The sequence below is a fragment of the Sminthopsis crassicaudata genome, chromosome 1, assembly GCF_048593235.1.
Source record: "Sminthopsis crassicaudata isolate SCR6 chromosome 1, ASM4859323v1, whole genome shotgun sequence".
NCBI lineage: Eukaryota > Metazoa > Chordata > Mammalia > Dasyuromorphia > Dasyuridae > Sminthopsis > Sminthopsis crassicaudata.
The window spans coordinates 9,323,396-9,343,552 of NC_133617.1; the positions used below are offsets into that span (position 1 = coordinate 9,323,396).

Genomic DNA, 20,157 nt, shown 5'->3' on the forward strand with positions numbered 1-20,157 from the left:
TAACTGATGCCCTGACTTGTTGGTTTCCGAGTGAACACCTGGTCAGAAGACCCACGTGTTCACTACCAAACTCCTTACCTCTTTTGGCTACCCATCTCGGCTTGGCCTCCCAGGCTAGGGAGCCAGGGTGAAGAACGCCAGGTTAAAGAGAGCGACTGCTGTCTGCAGTGGGCTTATATAGGGCCTGTGAGGTCACACACACAGCCAATCATCGAGAGAGTCACCCATTACGAAGCTATCTCATCATGGACAGGATCCCACCTACAAGGCAGTCCTAATATCCACAGAAATTACTTCTGGACCACTCAATCTCCCGATCCACTGTGGCGCCCATTTAAAGGGCTCTTACACTTGTTGACTGAGTGAATTAGTGAGTGAGAGCCAAAAGAGATTTGTAATTTAGTTGTGTCTACCTCTCCACGTCCCCATGTGGAGTTTTCTTGGCAAAGATACTGGAGTTTTTTTTTTCTCCAGCCCATTTTGCAGAAAAAGAAACTGAACAAATAGAGCTAACTGACTTCCTCAGAGACACAGAGCTCACAAGTCTGATGGTAGATTTGAACTCAGGGAGTCTTCCTACTCTAGGTCTGGTGTTCTATCCACAATGGCGCCATCTAGCTTCCTAAAGATTAGAGGACATCAATTTTCTTTTATTTTTAATTAAAGCTTTTTATTTTCAAAATATATACATGGATAATTTTCAACATCCACCCTTACAAAACCTTGTGTTCTAATTTTTATAGCTCCTCCCCTAGATGGCAAGTGATCCAGTAGATATTAAACGTGCAGTTCTTCTATCCTTTCACAAATACATGCTGCACAAGAAAACAAAATGCAAGCAAACAAGAAGAAGAAGGAAATGACTATGTTGCGGTCCACATTCAGTTCCCACTGTCCTCTCTCTGGGTGCAGTCGGCTCTCTTCATCACAAGATCATCGGAACTGACATCAGTCATGTCATCGTCCATCAGAATTGATCTTCATGTAATTTTGCTGCTGCTGTGTATAATGATCTTCCGGTTTTGCTCATTTCACTCAGCATCGGTTCATGTCAGTCTCCTTAGGCCTTTCTGAAACCATCCTGCTCATCATTTCTTAGAGAACAACAAACACTGAATAACATTCATATACCATAATTTATTAAGCCACCCCCCACTGAGGGGCATCCACTCAGTTTCCAGTTTCTGGCCACTACAAAAAGGGCTGCCACATGTGGATCTCTCTCCCTCCTTTCAGCTCTCTTTGGAATATAAGCCCAGGCATTGAGCAATTTTCACAAAAAAGTATAGCAGGCAGACAGTGGGTGTAATCTATGGTTGTGCCAAGTACCTCATGTCCTGTTCCTTTATGTTTTTTTAATGACATGATAATTTATATTTAGGTCATGTATCCATTTGGACCTGGCTAATTGTGGATATGGCATTACATATTAACCATTTCTTTAATAAAACATGCTCAGTTCTCCCCAAGAATCCAAGTTAATTTGCCCTGCCTGTTGTGATTTGCCAACTCTTCTCTTCCCTTTTGTGAGAATCAGGACAGCATCTGCCCTTCTCCAGTCTTCTGGCACCTCTCCCATTTTCCATGATCATTCCAGGATCACTGACCAAGGTTGAGTCATGTTGACTCTTTCAGTTCTTGAGGACCCAGTTCACCCAGATGACCCAAATTCATAGATGGTGTCACTTATCTCTGGGATCAACTTCCTGCTAACCACTCTTGTTCTGTCATTTCTAGAATGACAAAGGTTGTTCTTAGCTGAGAAAAACAGAAGCAAAATCCTCACAGGGCAGCTCAGCCTTCTCTTAGTTGGCAGTGACTACTGTCTTCACCCCAAGTAAGGGCCCGGCCCTCTTCGATCCTATTTTTTTCTGTCAAAATATGTGTTTAAAAGTATTTTATTGCTACATGTCCCCCCTTCAGTCCTGTTACCTTCATGTCATCTCCTCCTCTAGATGGGAGTTTCTGAGGGCAGGGTCTATCTTTTGCTTTTCTTTGTATCTCCAGCACTTAGCACAATTCTTGGCACACAAGATGGTGCTCCAGCAACAACAAGAATATGGAACAACCAATACTGCCAGATGGGGCTCTTTGCAACAATGAGGTGATTCAGACTAGTTCCGATGGTCTTGTGATAGAGAGAGCCATCTGTTCCCAGAGAGAGACTGTGGGGACTGAATGGGGATCACAACCTAGTATTTTCACTCTTTTTGTTGTTTTTTGTTTGCTTGTTTTTTCCTCTCTAGTTTTTTTTTTTTTTCCATTTTGATCTGATTTTTCTTGTGCTGTATGTAAATGTGGAATTATGTGTAGAAGAATTGCACATGTGTACTATATATTGGATTATTTGCTGTCTAGAGGAGGGAGTCGGGGAAGGAAGGAGAAAAATTTGAAACACAAGGTTTTGCAAGGGTGAATGTGGAAAACTATTTTTGCATATATTTTGAAAATAAAAAAGCTATTACTTAAAAAAAAGATGGTGCTCAATAAATCATTATACACTGACTGAGGGCCTGAATTCTGAGCAATTTGGATATTCTTTTTGTGAGATTGTGCTGTGTCCTTGTTCTTTCTCTTTCCCCTAGCTTTGCTTCTTTCTTCTATGCATTTATTGTGTTTTTTTAAAATCTAAATTGGTAACTATATGTCCTCTGTAGTCACACTGATTTCTTCAGACAAATTTCATTTTCCCTTCTCATTAGAATTGCTACCTTTCTCTCTTCACGATTTGGGATGCCACCCTCCGTAGCATATATCTGCGGATTCCTACCTATGTTTCATCTTTCTGCTTTCCCAAAATCTAGGGTACATGTTGGATTAGGTGCAGGTTTCCTCTCCTCCATCGCAAACTCTGGAGTCTTTCTCTCCCCATAAAGGTCTCCATCGTTTTTAATCCAGTGACTAGCTTCTTCCTCTTTGTGAAAGGATTTCCCTTTATTGGTTTCTTTCACCCATTATGTCACAAAGCTATTAGATTCTCTGCTGTTACCAGATAGAGAAAGAAGGAAAAGAAGAAGGGGGAAGAAAAGGAGAAGGGAGAGAAGGAAAAAGAAGAGAAAAATGGGCAGGAAGAGAAGGAGATGAAAAAGGGAAAAAAGGGAGGAAAAGAGAGAGAGAAAGAAAGAGAGGGGAAGATCTCTGACATAATTCTGGAACAGTCCCTCATCACTGCAATATCATTTTCTTGCCTCTGTGTCAGGCTTACGATCTGTTTGCCAAATCTCTCATCCATTTCTTCTATCTGTCCAGGTATAGTATGCTCCATGACAACATCCTTTCTGTTTGTTCCTCCTTTGACCTTCACCTAAATAGCTTTCCACCTCAGATTCCTAGATTTCCTGATTAGACTAGTTAGTCTGGGAATTCTTATTCTCAGATCTATCTGCTTCCCACTTGGGTTGTCTATGCTTTTTCCCAAGGTTCTGCAGGTGGCTTTATAGGATTTTGTCTAATGTTTTAACTCCTATTCTGTTACTTTCCCCAAATATAAAATATCAGTTCTCTCTTCAATACCATCTCACCAGGGCCAGTTAATATTGCTTTAATATCATTGATTAGCTTTTACAGAAGGGATGTTTATTGAGAAGCTATAGAGAGAACAGAAGGATAATACAATTTCCTAACAGATATTTACATTTTCTCTTGTATGGCTCATTAAGTCCCTGAGTAGAGTGGGCTCAAACTTAAAGCAGTTGGTCCAAAGCCTTTATTCCACCAGGTTCCCTGCTACGGATGGGTTGCATTCTCTTGGCTGCCATTCATCCCTTGCTATGCTGCATCAAGCAGGTTGCTCCTTACCAGATTGGGTTCCTGAGCCTCTGCTAGCTTGTTTTTGAGCAGGTGGCTGGTTATCGAGCTTGGAGTAAGGATCTTTCAGGGCTCACAAAGTCACAGTCACCCACAAGGCTTCTTTATCTTAGAGGAGGAAGGACTAGACTCACCCAACAGCGGATCCCCACGTTCATCCCTCAGGCCCCTTAGAAGGATGAAGACCCAAGGCTTCTTCCCAACCCAGAGGCTTCCAGCATGTTTCTCTTTAATCACCACAAGGGAAAGGAAGACACTTTGTGCACATTCGGTTCTAATTCTCTACCAGTCCAAAAGGTCCTTTCTTCCCGCTTTGCAGAGTGGTTGCTTGTACTCTGAACTCCGTCCCTTCTCTGGACATCTTTAGGTGCTTCTAGAGGCCCTTTCATGTGCACGTGCTCCCAGGGCTCTCGTTGACCAGTCCCCCTGCCACATTCACGCAAGTATCTCTTTGTAACCTGTGTATGGTATTATCTTCTACTCCCCGCTTTCCACCTGAATAAGATCCACGGCCCAGTGCTGAGTATCAGTCATCCCACAGGGGCTCAGTGATTCCTCCAACGTCAAATCTGTCCCCCTGCCTCATTCCTTCTAGGGATTGCCTAAACTCCGGGCATTTCTTTGTAGCTCCTCCACACCAGTGCTCTTAATCACCGGCTCTTTCCTTGGATTTTCTTTCCTGGGGATTTCTGTTCTTTTGGATCCTGCCCTGCTTTGTGATCTGCTGTCAAACTTGGGGCCAAGGAGTTCCAATCCTGCCTCAAACACTTCCTAGTTGGATGACCAGTCATTTCATCTCTGTCTCAGTTTCCTTATCTGTAAAATGGGGATAATAACAGCCCTTAAGTCCCAGCTGTATTGTGAGGGTCAAATGAGATGATACTTGAAAATGCTCCAAGAATCTTCATGCTTTCTACAAATGCTCCCTATTATTATTTGTCAGGTTGAAAGATAATACCAGGGAGCAGGAAACAATCCTCAGCTACTCTGATTCTTCTGTTCTTCTTCGGATCTTTTCAGGATGATCTTTCTGGAGTTTCTGAGGCTCTCAGTCATTCTGATGAGGAGGAAGAAGAGGAGGTGAAAGAGGAAGAGGAAGAAGATGGGGAAGGAAAGAAGGCAGATGAAGGAGAAAAGGAGGAGAGGAAGGAAGAGGATGGGAGGAGGAAGAAGAGGAAGAAGAGGAGTTCATCTTTCTCTGATCAGAGTATCTCTTTTACTCCTCTTCAGGAAAAACTTCATATTTGTTTTGACCATTAGTTATCCCCCCCATCTCCTCACCTCTGCCCTTTCCTTACCCTCCCCCATCTTCCCTTGGCCCTTCTCATTGTAAGGCTCAAACTCTCAGACATCTTAAGGGACATCGGTTCTCCCCTCTTATAACTCAGTTCCCTTCTGCCCCTTCGTTGAAGTCTCACGTCTGTCTCCTTTAAGAATATTTTGTTCCTAAAAACTCCCAGTGGGGTAAGAGCACATTATGGGAATCCCTGCACCTTCCCCTCCAAGAGGGAGATCGGCCTACACTGAGATCACAGAGAACAGCGGGGTCTGCTGGACCCAGCCCAGAAGGAAAACAGATGGACACTCCCTGAAAATCAGCCAACACGACAAATCAGGGCTTGGTTTATTATTTTGTGCATTGAGCACGCTTAAGAAAGGGAGGGAGGAAACGGTAATGGGGCAGGCGGAATTCAACATTATTATTTTTTCTCCAGAGAGGAGGTCGTTATAGAGTTACTGGCAAATCACTGGGAGAGTCCATTGGCTGTGGCAGAAACATGAACATAAACTGGGCAGACTGGCACCTTGCTCCCCATTCTCCACAACAGTAGGATTTTCTGCCCTGCTTTTTTGAACAGCTTGTACGCATTAATGCCCCAATCCCAAGCTCCTGATCTGAAAGCTTTTTCTGCTTGGGAGGTAGGATCCACCCAAGCTTCTGCCCATTTCCCATAGGACCCACAGTAGGGAGGTGGGTGTTTAGTTGATAGTCTGCAGATATCATCTTGAAAGCCTTTTTTAAAATCAAGATAAATATCGACAAACATAAATATTTCCATACACACACACACACACACACACACACACACAAACAAAACAAAACAAAACAAAACAAAAAAAACAGGGAAAAAAAGGGTCATCTGTGAAACTGGGAGTCTGCATTATCTTTAAATATATCCTTTTCTGCTGCACCTTTGGGCAGTTCTCATTATTTTATTTTGTTTTATCTATTTATTTGTTTATTTTATTTTTTTATTTATTTATTTATTTTGCTGAGGCAATTGGGGTTAAGTGACTTCAGGGTCCCACAGCTAGGAAGTGTTTAAGTGTCTGAGGTCACATTTGAACTCAGGTCCTCCTGACTTCAGGGCTGATGCTCTATCCACTGGGCCCCCCAGCTGCCCCTAATTCTCTTCATTTTAAAGATTTTCTTTTTCAAATGAAACTTTATGTAAATTTCCATCGTGTAGCAGAAAGCTCAAACTCTGGGTTACAGCCCTGACCAGGACTTTGGGCAAATCTGAAGCATCTTGTTTTCTCATCTGTAAAAGGGGCTGATGATTCTGCAGGATGACCCTGAGAAGGGCTTTGGGAAGGAAGTGTAACCTTTCAAATCTGAGGAAAGGTGAGGTGATTATGATAAGTGAGGATGACAAGAAAGCATCGGGATAACTTACTGCCCCTTAGGGGCTTGATCCCTAACTCAGAGCCTTAGTTGCAACTGGCAGCTCATTTATCAGGCAATGAAACAGTTTCTATTTCCGAGGAGTTAGTTTATCTTCCGGAGTTACAAAGTAGTAGAAAGTAACAGAAAGGGATTTCCTCGGGCTAGGAAATGTATCCTCTGAGCTGCTTGGAAGTTAACAGAAAAGGGGAGGAGGAAGTGCCTTCCAGCCATGGAAAAGAGAAGATGGGGGTTACTTACGGGCTAGCTTTCTTGGAAGGCAGACTATCAGCAAATGACTAGAATTGTGGAGCCTTAAATTATGGGATAAGGAGTTTGTGTTTTATCCTAGAGGCAATAGGGAGCCATAGAAGGTTGTTGAGGCCAGGAAGAGCACGGTCAGATCAGATTGGTGTTTTGGGAATATCAAGCACTGTGAGGGAGTCAGGAGAGTCTGGAAGATTCCTGCGATGGCCCAGGCAAGGAGTGAGGAGAACTGAAGTGTTGTAGCAGAAGCCGGATGAGTAGAGAAGAGGGTTCAGGTCTGAGAGGTGTGAAGGATGGCTCCTCTCTTGCCACACTGGGTGACTGGGAGGATGGTGCTATTCTGAGCAGAGAGAGGCAAGGTTGGAGGCCAGTGAGCTTCGATGGGCAGGATCCTGGGGTCTGTCAGCTTGGGATCTGCTGGATCTCTGTAGGTATATCCATGTAGACAAGTCCAGCAGGTGGCTGGTAATGAGTGACTGCAGGGGGATGGTGGTGCAGGGGGCACGAGTGGGTAAGACTCACCCTCCTGAGTTCCATCTGACCCTGAGCCAGTCACGTAACCCCATTTGCCTCATTGTGACCCTAGTACTGCCTCCATTTAATTAAGATAATTACTTTAAATTTAAATCGGATGTCCACATCACAGGCTGGAGCTTGCAGCATTTAGCTGAGACGTTGAAATTTAGCTTAGCTTAGCAAGGGGAGACTTTCTGGCTCAGCCAGTCCTATCTTATGAAGCTGAGACAATTTCAGATAACCCAGGAGCTATCTGGTCAGTTTGTGCTCTATTTGCAAAATCCCTGCTGGAGATAATCAGCTTTGGCTCTGTTATTTGCTGACCAGTTTATTAATTTACCTGCTGTCCAATTTCCCCTTCTGCTATTGGTCCTTTGGTGTGTAAATCTTTACCTTGCCTTTTGTCCTCTCAAAATTTCAGTTGTATCCATCCTGCCTAGTCCTATGTAAGACTTATTACTGGTCTTTGTGTACCCTGAGATTGGGCTCCAAGTATATGATAAACAGGATATTAAAATGTCCCCGCCAGTGGATAAGTAGGTTTGTCAGCAAGACCTATCACAGGAGCTTTGAACAGTTTTATGTCAAAGGTCACCTTGTAGCCCCTGTTTATCCCTCATATCTCTCCCTTTCCCAATGGCCTTGTGGGTTGGGCCAGGTTGGGCTTTTTCTCTGAGTTCCCCCTGCTCAGCTTGAGACCTGGTCCCTTTGTTAAATGCTCCCCTCATGGTTGGATTTGGACCTTACATTGTTCTTTTTTTATATATAGGTTTTTATTTACCAGATCTATGCACGGGTAATTTTTCAGCATTGACCCTTGCAAAACCTTCTGTTCTAACTTTTCCCCTCCTTCCTCCTATCCCCTCCCCCAGATGGCAGGTTGACCAATACATGTTACATATGTTAAAGTATATGTTAAACACAATATACGTACACATGTCCATAAATTATTTTGCTGCACAAGAAAAATCAGACTTAGAAATAAAGTAAAAATAACCTTAGAAGGAAATCATAAATGCAAGTGGACAATAACAGAAGGAGTGGAGATGCTATGTTGTGGTCCATGCTCATTTCCCAGAGTTCTTTTGCTGGGTGTAGCTGGTTCAGTTCATTTCTGCTCTATTGGAACTGATTTGGTTCATCTCATTGTTGAAGGGGGCCACGTCCATCAGAATTGATCATCATAAACGAGCAGAACCAGAAGATCATTATACACTTCAACAACGATACTCTATGAGGATGGATTCTGCTGGAAGTGGATATCTTCCACATAGAGAAGAGCTAATCCAATTCCAATTGATCAATGATGGACAGAATCAGCTACACCCAGAAAAGGAACACAGGGAAATGAGTATAAACTGTGAGCACTGTTCTGTTTTGTTTTGTTTTTCTTCCCAGATTATTTTTAGCTTCTGAATACAATTCTTCCTTTGCAACAACAACAACAAAATTTGGTTCTGCACATATATATTATACCTAGAATATGCTATAACATATTTAATATGTATGGGAATGCCTGCCATCTAGGGGAGGGGGTGGAGGGAAGGAGGGGAAAAATTCGGAACAGAAGGGAGTACAACGAATAATGTTGTAAAAAAATACCTATGAATATGTACTGTCAAAGAAAATATTATAATTATAAAAATTAATAAAAAATTAAAATAAGATAAAACAAAATAAATTACGTATGTACTTTAAAGAAAAAAAAGAATTGATCATCATGTAGTGTTGTTGTTGCTGTGTATGATGATCTCCTGGTCCTGCTCATTTCACTCAGCATCAGTTCATGTCAGTCTCTCCAGGCCTTTCTGAAATCATCCTGCTGGTCATTTCCATAACATTCATATACCACAATTTATTCAGCCATTCTCCAATTGATGGGCATTCATCGACTCTGTTTCCAGTTCTTTGCCCTTACAAAAGGGGCTGCCACAACCATTTTTGCACATGTCAGTTCCTTTCCCTTCTTTAAGATCTTTTTGGGTTATAAGCCCAGCCCTACATTGTTCTAATCCACTCTGGTGATCCTCGGATCAGTTTCCGAACTAGTTGGGCCCAAGCCCCTGCCTCAACTCCTCAGTTTGCTAAGGAAGGAACAGGAATTGGCTAAAGAATCTACAAGATTTGTCTGGGCTCACACACATTCAACTTTTCACTTAAACCTGATCCTTTGGGTCCCATTCTATGGACCTGGTCATTCTCCATTCTGCCTTCAATTTAATTCAATTCACCAGTATATTTATAGGCAAGGCCTGGAAGGGGATCTAAGCTGAGTCCCAAAGCAGAGGGTTTGTGCTTTTGCTTCTAAGACTTAGAGGCTGGAAGGGGGATTTAAAGCTGCCTAAAGATCCAGAATGTCTCTTTGCAAGGACATTTTTGCAAATGTTAAATAAATTCTAGCTATGATGATTCCCAGCCAGGCATCAAGGTTGATAAAGTGGAGCACCTGGAATCAGGAAGAGTCCTCATCCTGAATTCAAATCCCACCTCAGACACTCTGGGAAAGTCTGGGAAAAAGTCTGGGAAAACTGATCCTATTTAAGGGTTTATATCTGCAAAGCTCTTTATAAATGTTGATTCATTTGATTCTTCACAACAATCCTGGGAGGTCCCTGTTATTATTACACATGTTTTACAAATAAAGAAACTAAGGCTCATCTCCAAAATATATAGAGAATTGATTCTAATTTATAAGAAAGCAAGACATTCTCCAATTGATAAATTGTCAAAGGATATGAACAGACAATTTTCAGATGAAGAAATTGAAATTATTTCTAACGGCATGAAAAGGTGTTCCAAATCACTATTGATCAGAGACATGCAAATTAAGACAACTCTAATGTACCATTACACACCTGTCAGATTGGCTAAGATGACAGGAAGAGATAATGCAAATGCTGGAGGGGATGTGGGAAAACTGGGACACTGATGCATTGTTGGTGGAGTTGTGAATGGATCCAACCATTCTGGAGAGCAATCTGGAATTATGCCCAAAAAGTTATCAAAATGTGCATACCCTTTGACCCAGCAGTGCTACTCCTGGGCTTATATCCCAAGGAAATACTAAAGAAGGGAAAGGGACCTGTATGTGCCAAAATGTTTGTGGCAGGCCTCTTTGTGGTGGCCAGAAACTGGAAACTGAGGGAATGCCCATCCATTGGAGAATGGTTGAACAAATTGTGGTATCTGAATGTTATAGAATATTATTGTTCTGTAAGAAATGACCAACAGGATGATTTCAGAGAGGCCTGGAGAGACCTACATGAACTGATGCTGAGTGAAACGAGCAGGACCAAGAAGATCATTATATACTTCAACAACAATACTGTATGATGATCAATTCTGATAGAAGTGGCTGTCTTCAACAATGAGAGGATCCAAATCAGTTCCATTGATTAGTGATGAACAGAATCAGCTATACCCAAGGAAAGAACATTGGGAAATGAGTGTGGACCACAACATAGCATTTACACTCTGTTATTGTTTGCTTGCATTTTTGTTTTTCTTCCCAGGTTATTTTTACCCTCTTTCTAAATCCGATTTTTCCTGTGCAGCAAAACAACTGTCTAAATATGTATGCATATGTTGTATTTAACATATACTTTAACACATTTAACATGTATGGGACTACTTGCCATCTAGGGGAGGAGGTGGGGGGAAGGAGGGGAAAATTCAGAACAGAAAGTTTTGCAAGGGTCAGTGTTGAAAAATTACCCATGCAGATGTTTTGTATATAAAAAATTATAATAAAAAATAAAATTTAAAAAAAGAAACTGAGGCTGGCCTTTTGGGTTGGTAACAAATTGGAAATGGATGTGCATCAGTTGGGGAATGGCTGATTAAGTTATGGGCTATGAATGTTATGGAATTCTATTGTTCTGTAAGAAAGGACCAGGTGATTTCAGAGATGTCTGGTGAGACTTACAGGAACTGATGCTGAGGGAAGTGATTAGAACCAAGAGAACATTGTAGTAGTAACAACAAGATTATTCCATGATCAGTTCTGATGGACTCCTGCTCTTCTCAACAATGAGGTGACTCGAGGCAATTCCAATAGACTTGTTTTTTATTTTTTTTCCTGAGGCAATTGGGGGAAAGTGACTTGCCCAGGATCACACAGCTAGGAAGTGGTAAGTGACTGAGGGCAAATTTGAACTCAGGTCCTCCTGACTTCAGGGCTGGTGCTCTATCCACAGCGCCCCCTAGCTGCCCTCCAATAGACTCAGTGGAAACTGCCATCCACATCCAGAGAGCACTGTGGAGACTGAATATGGATCAAAGCAGAGTATTTTCATCTATTTGTGGTTATTCTTGTTTGTTTGCTTGTTTTTTCTCCCTTTTGATCTGATTTCTCTTGAACAGCATGACAAATATGGGAATGTGTTCAGAAGAACTGCACATGTTTAACCTATATTGGGTGGCTTGTTGTCCTGAGTGGGGGGGGAAGAAAGGGAGGAGAGGGAGAAAAGTTTGGAGCACAAGGTTTTGAAAAGGTAAGTGTTGAAACCTATCTTTGCATGTATTGGGAAAAATAAAATAGTATTTTTTAAAAAAAGGACACTGAGGCTGAGAAATAAAGTAGTTTGCTCTGTGTCCCAAGCAGGATTTGAACTCATATCTCCCTGATTCCAAGTGCTTTTCCTTACAGCCAGAGAAGGTGCCTCTCTATGCCATTTATTGGCTGTGTGATCTTGGGCAGCTTACTTCCCTTCCCTGGGCCCTATAAAAGAAGAGGTTGAACTGATGGCCTCCATCCAGAAACTGGGAGTCCTAGGAGTTGGAAGCCACCTGGAGACTGTGTTTCCCAGTCTCATCTCCACCCTGGAAGTGGCCCCCCACACCCTCCATTTGTGCTTTCCAAGGTGAGGGGCATGCTGGGCCATTCGTCCCAGATTCCAGCCTCACCCTTCAGAGATCTCAAGTTATATCTAGACTTCCAGGAAGAACACCTGTCAGCTGCTTTGGGATAACCTGGGCAAGTCTTTTCCCTATCTGGGCCTCAGTTTCTCTCTAGGTAAATGGCCTGTTATGGGGTCAGGATTTTGTCAGCCCTAGAGAAATGGAAAGAACAATGAGAATGACCCAGATCCTGTGAGTGGGGGCCCACGCCTCCCCTGGCTGGTCCTGGCCTTGCCTGTGGCCTCTGACCCCAGAGGAGGTCTATGAGATGTTAGGAGCAGGTTGAAAGGAGGCTGGCACAGGGGCACTTTCATTCTCAGAGTCCTGAGGTGGGGGAGTCATCTGGGCTGGGGGGCTTTGCAGATAGGAGGCAGGGAGCATGGAAAGCTCCCAGGGTCTCTGGGGGGGGCAGTGACTGGGGCATTGCTCAAGAACCCGATGGCTGGGGGAGGGACTTCAGGACCTGGACCCCTTGGCCTGGTTCTATGATAAAGCCCGCTGACCTTTTCTATAGATTTATTTATTTATTTATTTTGCGGAGGCAATAGGGGTTAAGTGACTTGCCCAGGGTCACACAGCCAGGACATGTTAAGTGTCTGAGATCACATTAGAACTCGGGTCCTCCTGACTTCAGGACTGGGGCTCTATCCACTATAGCGCCACCTAGCTGTCCCTGGATACTGTTTTAAAATGCATAAAGCAAAGAAAAGCAATGATATTGAAGATATAGAGCTATGGGTATCCATATGTGGTTTATATGTTTATATATACATATATAGTTCCCCTATCTAAAGGGAAGAGCCCCTGAACTCTGCTCAAGCCTCTTGCTTGGGCTGAGCGTGTCCAAGTCCCTCCTTTTTCAGATGGGGAAACTGAGGCCAGGGGTTCTGAGAACCTTGCCCTAAATGGTGAGATCTCCGCTTTAAAGGCAAGAAAGAGCTTAAGAGATTGTGGTCTGGCCGGCTCGCGAGTTTACACTTGAGGAACGTGAGCCCCCCCAGGGAGAGGCAGGGCCTCGGACCCAACATCCCGGGCCGTCAGAAGTGGGCCATGCTTCTGGGGAGGCCCCCTGCCTCCCGATGGGGGGAAATGGGGGTCCTGCAGGGGAAAGGAGGGCTGCTTACTGAGAGGGAGCAGAACGTGGAGCCGGAGGGGGCTGTGGGGAGGGCCGCGGGCTCCCCCAGCGGAAGGAAGGGCCGCCCAAAGTTGGGGGAGGGGGGCTGGGAGAACACTGAGGGGGGTGGGAGAGGGTGTGCGCCCTGGAAGTGGGGGGAAAGGGCGAGGGGAGCACCGGGGAGGCGGGCACGAAGGGGAGGACCTTAGGTGCGCGCGGGGGAGGGGGGGAGGGGCTGGAGCTGGGGGGGAGGGCGAAGGCCCGGAGTTAGGCTGGCCGCCGGGAGGGCCTTTGCCATCCCATCCAGGGCGGGGAAAAGTGAGCGCTGCGGTGGGGTCCGGCCCGGGAGCGCTCCGTCAGTCCCCCCTCCCCCGCTCCGAGGTGCCGCAGCGCCCGCCCCGCCCTCCTCCGGTCCTTCCCCTGCACCTCCTCCTCCCCTCCCCCTCCCCTCCCCCTCCCCCGCGGCTGCCTGGCAGGAGGGAGCCGAGCCAGCCCTGGGAGGAGGAGGCAGCGCAGCGCGGCGAGTCCCGAGCCCGGAGGGCAGCTCGCTCAGCCCGGCCCGGCCCGCGGCGTCCCCCCGGTGAGCCCCCGGAGCCCCTTCCCCACACTCTCTCCCGAGCTAGGAGCGGGGGTGCGGGGCGCCGGGGCGAGGTCAGGGATGCGCCTGCAAGGATGCTCGGGATGCAGGGATGCCGGGATGGCGAAGAGGAGTCGGGGTCCCGGCCGGCCCTCTCCCCGCCCCCGGGCACAAGCTGGGGGAGCGCTGGGGCGGCAGAGAGGAGGGAGGGCTCCCGCGGGGCGGCCGGAGGGCTTCCCCCGAGGGGGGGAGAGGGGCAGCTCCCAGGGGCGCCCACTTGGCCGGGGGCCCCACTTTGGGAAGGGCTTCTCCGATTGGGGGCAGATTAAGCGCGGCTCGGCTCGGCCGGGAGGCAGTTGGGGGGAGGCTCTCTTGGAGGGAGGGGCTCCGCGGCGAGGGGGGGGAACCTGGGGGGGCGCTCCGGGGCAGGGAGTTCTCTCCGAGGAAGGGGCTTTCGGGGAGGGGGAGCTTTGCTTTAAGAGGAATTCGCTCTGGAGCCCGGAGGACTCCCCTGAGGAGAGTTGTCTTGGGAACCGGGGAGCTGGCCAGTGCTGGAGGGGAGGCGGCTGGTGAGGGACTCGGCCTTGGACTGCGGCCAGGACCGCGAAGGAGCCTGCGGGAACTTGGAGCTTGTGCTTTGGGATCCGCCGCTGAGGGAAGAAGGGAGGCCGGGAGGGGAGGGAGAAGGGAGGCCAGGAGGACAGGGAAGAAGGGAGGCCAGGAGGGGAGCAAAGAAGGGAGGCCAGGAGGAGAGGGAAGAAGGGAGGCCAGGAGGAGATTGAAGAAGGGAGACTAGGAGGAGAGGGAAGAAGGGAGGCCGGGAGGGGAGGGAAGAAGGGAGGCCGGGAGGGGAGCAAAGAAGGGAGGCCAGGAGGAGAGGGAAAAAGGGAGGCCAGGAGGACAGGGAAGAAGGGAGGCCAGGAGGGGAGCAAAGAAGTGAGGCCAGGAGGACAAGGAAGAAGGGAGGCCAAGAGGAGAGGGAAGAAGAGAGGCCAGGAGGAGATTGAAGAAGGGAGACTAGGAGGAGAGGGAAGAAGGGAGGCCGGGAGGGGAGGGAAGAAGGGAGGCCAGGAGGAGAGGAAGTAGGGAGGCCAGGAGGAAAAGAAAGAAGGGAGGCCAGGAGGAGAGGGAAGAAGGGAGGCTAGGAGGAGAGGGAGAAGGGAGGCCAGGAGGGGAGGGAGAAGGGAGGTCAGGAGGGGAGGGAAGAAGGGAGGCCAGGAGGAGAAGAAAGAAGGGAGGCCAGGAGGAGAGGAAGAAGGGAGGCCAGGAGGAGAAGAAGGGAGGCCAGGAGGAGAAGAAAGTCACCAACTGGGGGAGCCTTCACTACTAGCGGCCTCGGACTCCCCTCTTCTCTCCCCTCCCACCTCCGCAGCAGGAGCTGCTTATGGAGGAGAGAGCCCTCAGCCCGGAACTGAGAACCTGGCTTCCAAAGCTGCCTGAGGTGCTCTTAATTCTGCCTTGCAGCCAATCCTTCTTCGCTTGGTGCCTCAGTTTCCCTTTCTGTAAAATACAGGGTGGGTCTCCACTGCGCTTAGGTTCTCTCACTTGCTTAGGAAATCTGGGGAAGAGGCACTGGGGGAAAGTCCAGTAAGCCAGCACTTATTAAGCGCCTGTTAGTTATTCCCCTAGTCGCTGTGCTAAGCCTCGGGAATGCTCAGAAAGTTAAAAGACAATCTGACGGGAGACTGTGAGCAGACCATAAGATATGGAGAAGATAAAAGGGAGATAATTAACCCAGAAAGAAGGAGATGGGGAAGCTTGGAGGAAAAGGGGGACTTCAGCTGGATCCTGGATTGGAATCCATCCAATCCAACCTTTCCAGAGCTCCCACTGCATCTGCACCTCAGTTTCCTGCTCTTTAAATGGGTTCTTGTGAGGCTTAAAGCACATTTAAAAACAAACCACTCTGGAAACCTTGAGTCACTATGGAAATGTTTGTCTCATCCTCACCATCATTATCCTTAGCTTGTTCTTGTTCCCATCCTTGTGCTGGGGGGGAGGGGGGTTAAAGAAGCCGGCCCTGCTATTATAATGTTAGGTTATGTTCTCTTGAATCCAAATCAAGGCCATTATAATCTTAGATTCAACGTTCTCCTGAATCCAAATTGACTCTATGTTCTCCTGAATTCAAATGAAGGCCATTTTAATCTTAGGTTGTGTTCTCCTGAATTCAAATCAAGGCCATTATAATCTTAGATTCAACGTTCTCCTGAATCCAAATCAAGGCTATTATAATCTTAGACTCTATGTTCTCCTGAATTCAAATGAAGGCTATTATAATCTTAGATTCAACGTTCTCCTGAATCTAAATCAAGGCCATTATAATCTTAGATTCAACGTTCTCCTGAATCCAAATCAAGGCCATTATAATCTTAGATTCAACATTCTCCTGAATCCAAATTGACTCTATGTTCTCCTGAATTCAAATGAAGGCCATTTTAATCTTAGGTTGTGTTCTCCTGAATTCAAATCAAGGCCATTATAATCTTAGATTCAACGTTCTCCTGAATCCAAATCAAGGCTATTATAATCTTAGACTCTATGTTCTCCTGAATTCAAATGAAGGCTATTATAATCTTAGATTCAACGTTCTCCTGAATCTAAATCAAGGCCATTATAATCTTAGATTCAACGTTCTCCTGAATCCAAATCAAGGCCATTATAATCTTAGATTCAACATTCTCCTGAATCCAAACTGACTCAATGTTCTCCTGAATCCAAATTGACTCTATGTTCTCCTGAATCCAAATCAAGGCTATTATAATCTTAGACTCTATGTTCTCCTGAATTCAAATGAAGGCTATTATAATCTTAGATTCAACGTTCTCCTGAATCTAAATCAAGGCCATTATAATCTTAGATTCAACGTTCTCCTGAATCCAAATCAAGGCCATTATAATCTTAGATTCAACATTCTCCTGAATCCAAACTGACTCAATGTTCTCCTGAATCCAAATTGACTCTATGTTCTCCTGAATTCAAATGAAAGCCATTATAATCTTAGATTCAACGTTCTCCTGAATCTAAATCAAGGCTATTATAATCTTAGACTCTATGTTCTCCTGAATTCAAATGAAGGCCATTATAATCTTAGATTCAACGTTCTCCTGAATCCAAATCAAGGCTATTATAATCTTAGACTCTATGTTCTCCTGAATTCAAATGAAGGCCATTATAATCTTAGATTCAACATTCTCCTGAATCCAAACTGACTCAATGTTCTCCTGAATCCAAATTGACTCTCTGTTCTCCTGAATTCAAATCAAGGCTATTATAATCTTAGACTCTATGTTCTCCTGAATTCAAATGAAAGCCATTATAATCTTAGATTCAACGTTCTCCTGAATCTAAATCAAGGCTATTATAATCTTAGACTCTATGTTCTCCTGAATTCAAATGAAGGCCATTATAATCTTAGATTCAACGTTCTCCTGAATCCAAATCAAGGCTATTATAATCTTAGACTCTATGTTCTCCTGAATTCAAATGAAGGCCATTATAATCTTAGATTCAACATTCTCCTGAATCCAAACTGACTCAATGTTCTCCTGAATCCAAATTGACTCTATGTTCTCCTGAATTCAAATCAAGGCTATTATAATCTTAGACTCTATGTTCTCCTGAATTCAAATGAAAGCCATTATAATCTTAGATTCAACGTTCTCCTGAATCTAAATCAAGGCCATTATAATCAGATTCAACTTTCTCCTGAATCCAAATCCGTGTTCACAAGATCATATTAGTGGACAAGATTGCTGCTTTGGGGACTTGAGTGGAACTATTAGGAAGCATGTGGGCCCCTGGCTTGGTCCCCCTCCAGGAGCAGCGCCATGTCTGGAAGCTCTCTTCCCAGAACCACAAGAAATGGAAAGCGGGGGCCCAGGATAGCTTGGGGACAGTGGGAAAGTTCGGGGGAATCAGAGTCAGAGAGGCGGGCAGCAAGGATCCTCCTGGGCAGCAGAGGGAAGAAGGGACTGAGGCTAGAAGTCAAACCTGCTGGCTGCCCCTCCCGGAGCATGTCCTAACAGAGACCCCCACATAGGCTCATGCTTTTGCTGCCTTCGCTGTATTTTGTCTGGATGGGGCTCAGTTTCCTTCTCTGTAAAATCTGAGGCTTGGGTTAAATGGTCTCCGAGACCCCCCTCATCCAGCCCCCAAAGTCTGTGGACTTTAAAAAACGATTCCTCTTTTTTTTTTTTTTTTTTTTTTTTTTTGTTTTTTCCATCTGGAGCCCGAATGTCTCTTGCTTCCCAAGAGCCCAGGCTGAGTAACAAAGAACTTTTAAAAATGAACAAAACTCTCCAGGGTGTAAGAAATGAGCTCCCTCCATGCAGTGCTCTTTCCCTCCTCCAGGGAGTGCGGAGACGGTCTGTTATCTCCTCGTTGGTTCTAGACTTGTTCTTTCTCAACTTTCTCTTCCAGTTGGCATTTTCATCTGCGTTCCATCTAGCTTCTACTCATTTCACAGAGAGTTCCCATCAGTCTTTTTGGACTTAGAGATGAAAAGCATGATGGGACCACCTTTGGGGGCTATTGTGACCACAGGCAAATGACTGAACTTTTCTAAGCCTCCCTGTCCCTTTCTGTAATAGGAGGGGATTGGACTCGATGGTGTCCACGTCCCAGTTCTAGACCTAAGAGCCTAGAATGATGTTGTTGGACACGTGAGGGGGAGAAGGGAGCTTCCCCGCCAGTGGAACCGGCAGGACTGGGCAGGCAGTGTCTGAGCACCTTGGTCCTTTCCATCTCTTAAGAGTCTCTGGGATCTCTGCTTCCAGTGCTTTGGGTCTTGGTTCTGCTGGATGATGGACAATGGATGATGGACCCAACGTTTCCCCAGGGGCATCTTGTCTTTGCTTCCCCCTAAATCTCCCAGCATCTCCGAGGTCTTTTGCCCAGGCAAAGGGATTCAATTGCTCAGGCAATGGGGTTCAGTTGCTTTGGCAATGGGGTTCAGTTGCTCGGGTAATGGGGTTCAGTTGCTCAGGCAATGGGGTTCAATTGCTTGGGCAATAGGGTTCAGTTGCTCGGGTAATGGGGTTCAGTTGCTTAGGCAATGGGGTTCAGTTGCTCGGGCAATGAGGTGCAATAATGATTTAAAGTGCAGGAGAGAGTGGAGACGTCTGGCCCTTTTTAGGATTCAGAGCCTGTCCGGTTCTCTTAGGAAAACAGGGCCAGAGAGGGGCAGGGCTGGAAGCTGGTGGTGTTCTCCCAGCCTCCTCTGCCCTCCCCCCCAGGCTATTGGGCCACTTGGGAAAAAACATTTCTGCCCAAGAAGCTTCAGTAGATCCAGAGTGGGAAGGGACTTAGCATCTGCTCCACCCCCTTCCCTTTACAGATGGGGAAACTGAGACTCAGAGAGCCAAAGGGCTCACCCCACGTGAGCCACAAGGCTAGATCTGAACTGGGGTCCTCTGACTGGAGGATCAGTTTCCATTGCCCCCCTCTCATATCTATGGGACCCTAAGGTAAGCCATGTTGCTTACTATGAGCCTCAGTTTCCCATCTGTAAAATAGAACTTGTGGAAAGGAGGGCGCTTCTGAAATCTTTTAGAAACGTGGTCCCTGATGGGTTAAATCATGGCACTGTGGCTCAGTGGGAGGCGCTGGGTCTGGGCTCTTGGACACTTGGCTTCTTGTCTGGCCTTTTCTCGCCTGTTTTGGGGGCAAGGCCACCTTTGCTCAGTAAGCCTGAGCTTCCTCACTGGGAGCCAGTGGAGGGTGTGGAAACTCCAAACGGGAGATGAGAAAGCTGGGGCCGGCCCTAGCCCTGAGCCAGCTCTGGAGCCCGTGGCAAGTAACTTGTGCCGGGTTCAATGTGCAGGGTTGTCTCAAATGTTCTCTGAGGCCCTTCCAGCTCTGACATCCCCTGGTTTTGTTTTTTGTCCCCCCCCCCCCAGGCAGTTGGGGTTAAGTGACTTGGCCAGGGTCACACAGCCAGGATGAGTTGAGTGTCTAAGGCAGGATCTGAACTCTGGTCCTCCTAACTTCAAGGCTGGTGCTCTATCTGCTGAACCCCCCAGCCGCCCTGACATCCCCTGTTCTAAGCTCCCTCTGAGGTCGGGGTACAAACTCTGCACTTCCTTTCCTTCTCTGGGTCTGCATCCTTCGCTGCTCTGGAGGCTTCCTCGTGGCCCTGGAGCCTGGCTGGGGCCCCTAATCTCCCAGAAGCTCCGCTGAGCTCAGCTTTATGGAGGTGGGGCAAAAGTCACCCTAGTTTGCTTTCCTAGCCCCCCTCCCCCACCCAGCCCCCCAGGAGGCCCCTGCCCCCAGCCCAGCCCCTCAGCCCTGGCAGCGGCCCAGCCCCCCCCT

The 20,157-nt window shown here is 46.5% G+C and overlaps 1 protein-coding gene across 2 annotated transcripts in view; it reads left to right on the forward strand.

The window, feature by feature from the left end:
• The first annotated feature begins 13,721 nt into the window (after positions 1-13,721).
• Positions 13,722-20,157, forward strand: part of AIFM3 (AIF family member 3) — a 42,672-nt gene continuing 36,236 nt past the window's right edge. For both annotated transcript variants that reach the window (XM_074292256.1, XM_074292266.1), the window contains exon 1: positions 13,722-13,848. The gene's annotated coding sequence lies outside the window, so the exon portion shown is untranslated. The remainder of the gene's footprint in view (positions 13,849-20,157) is intronic.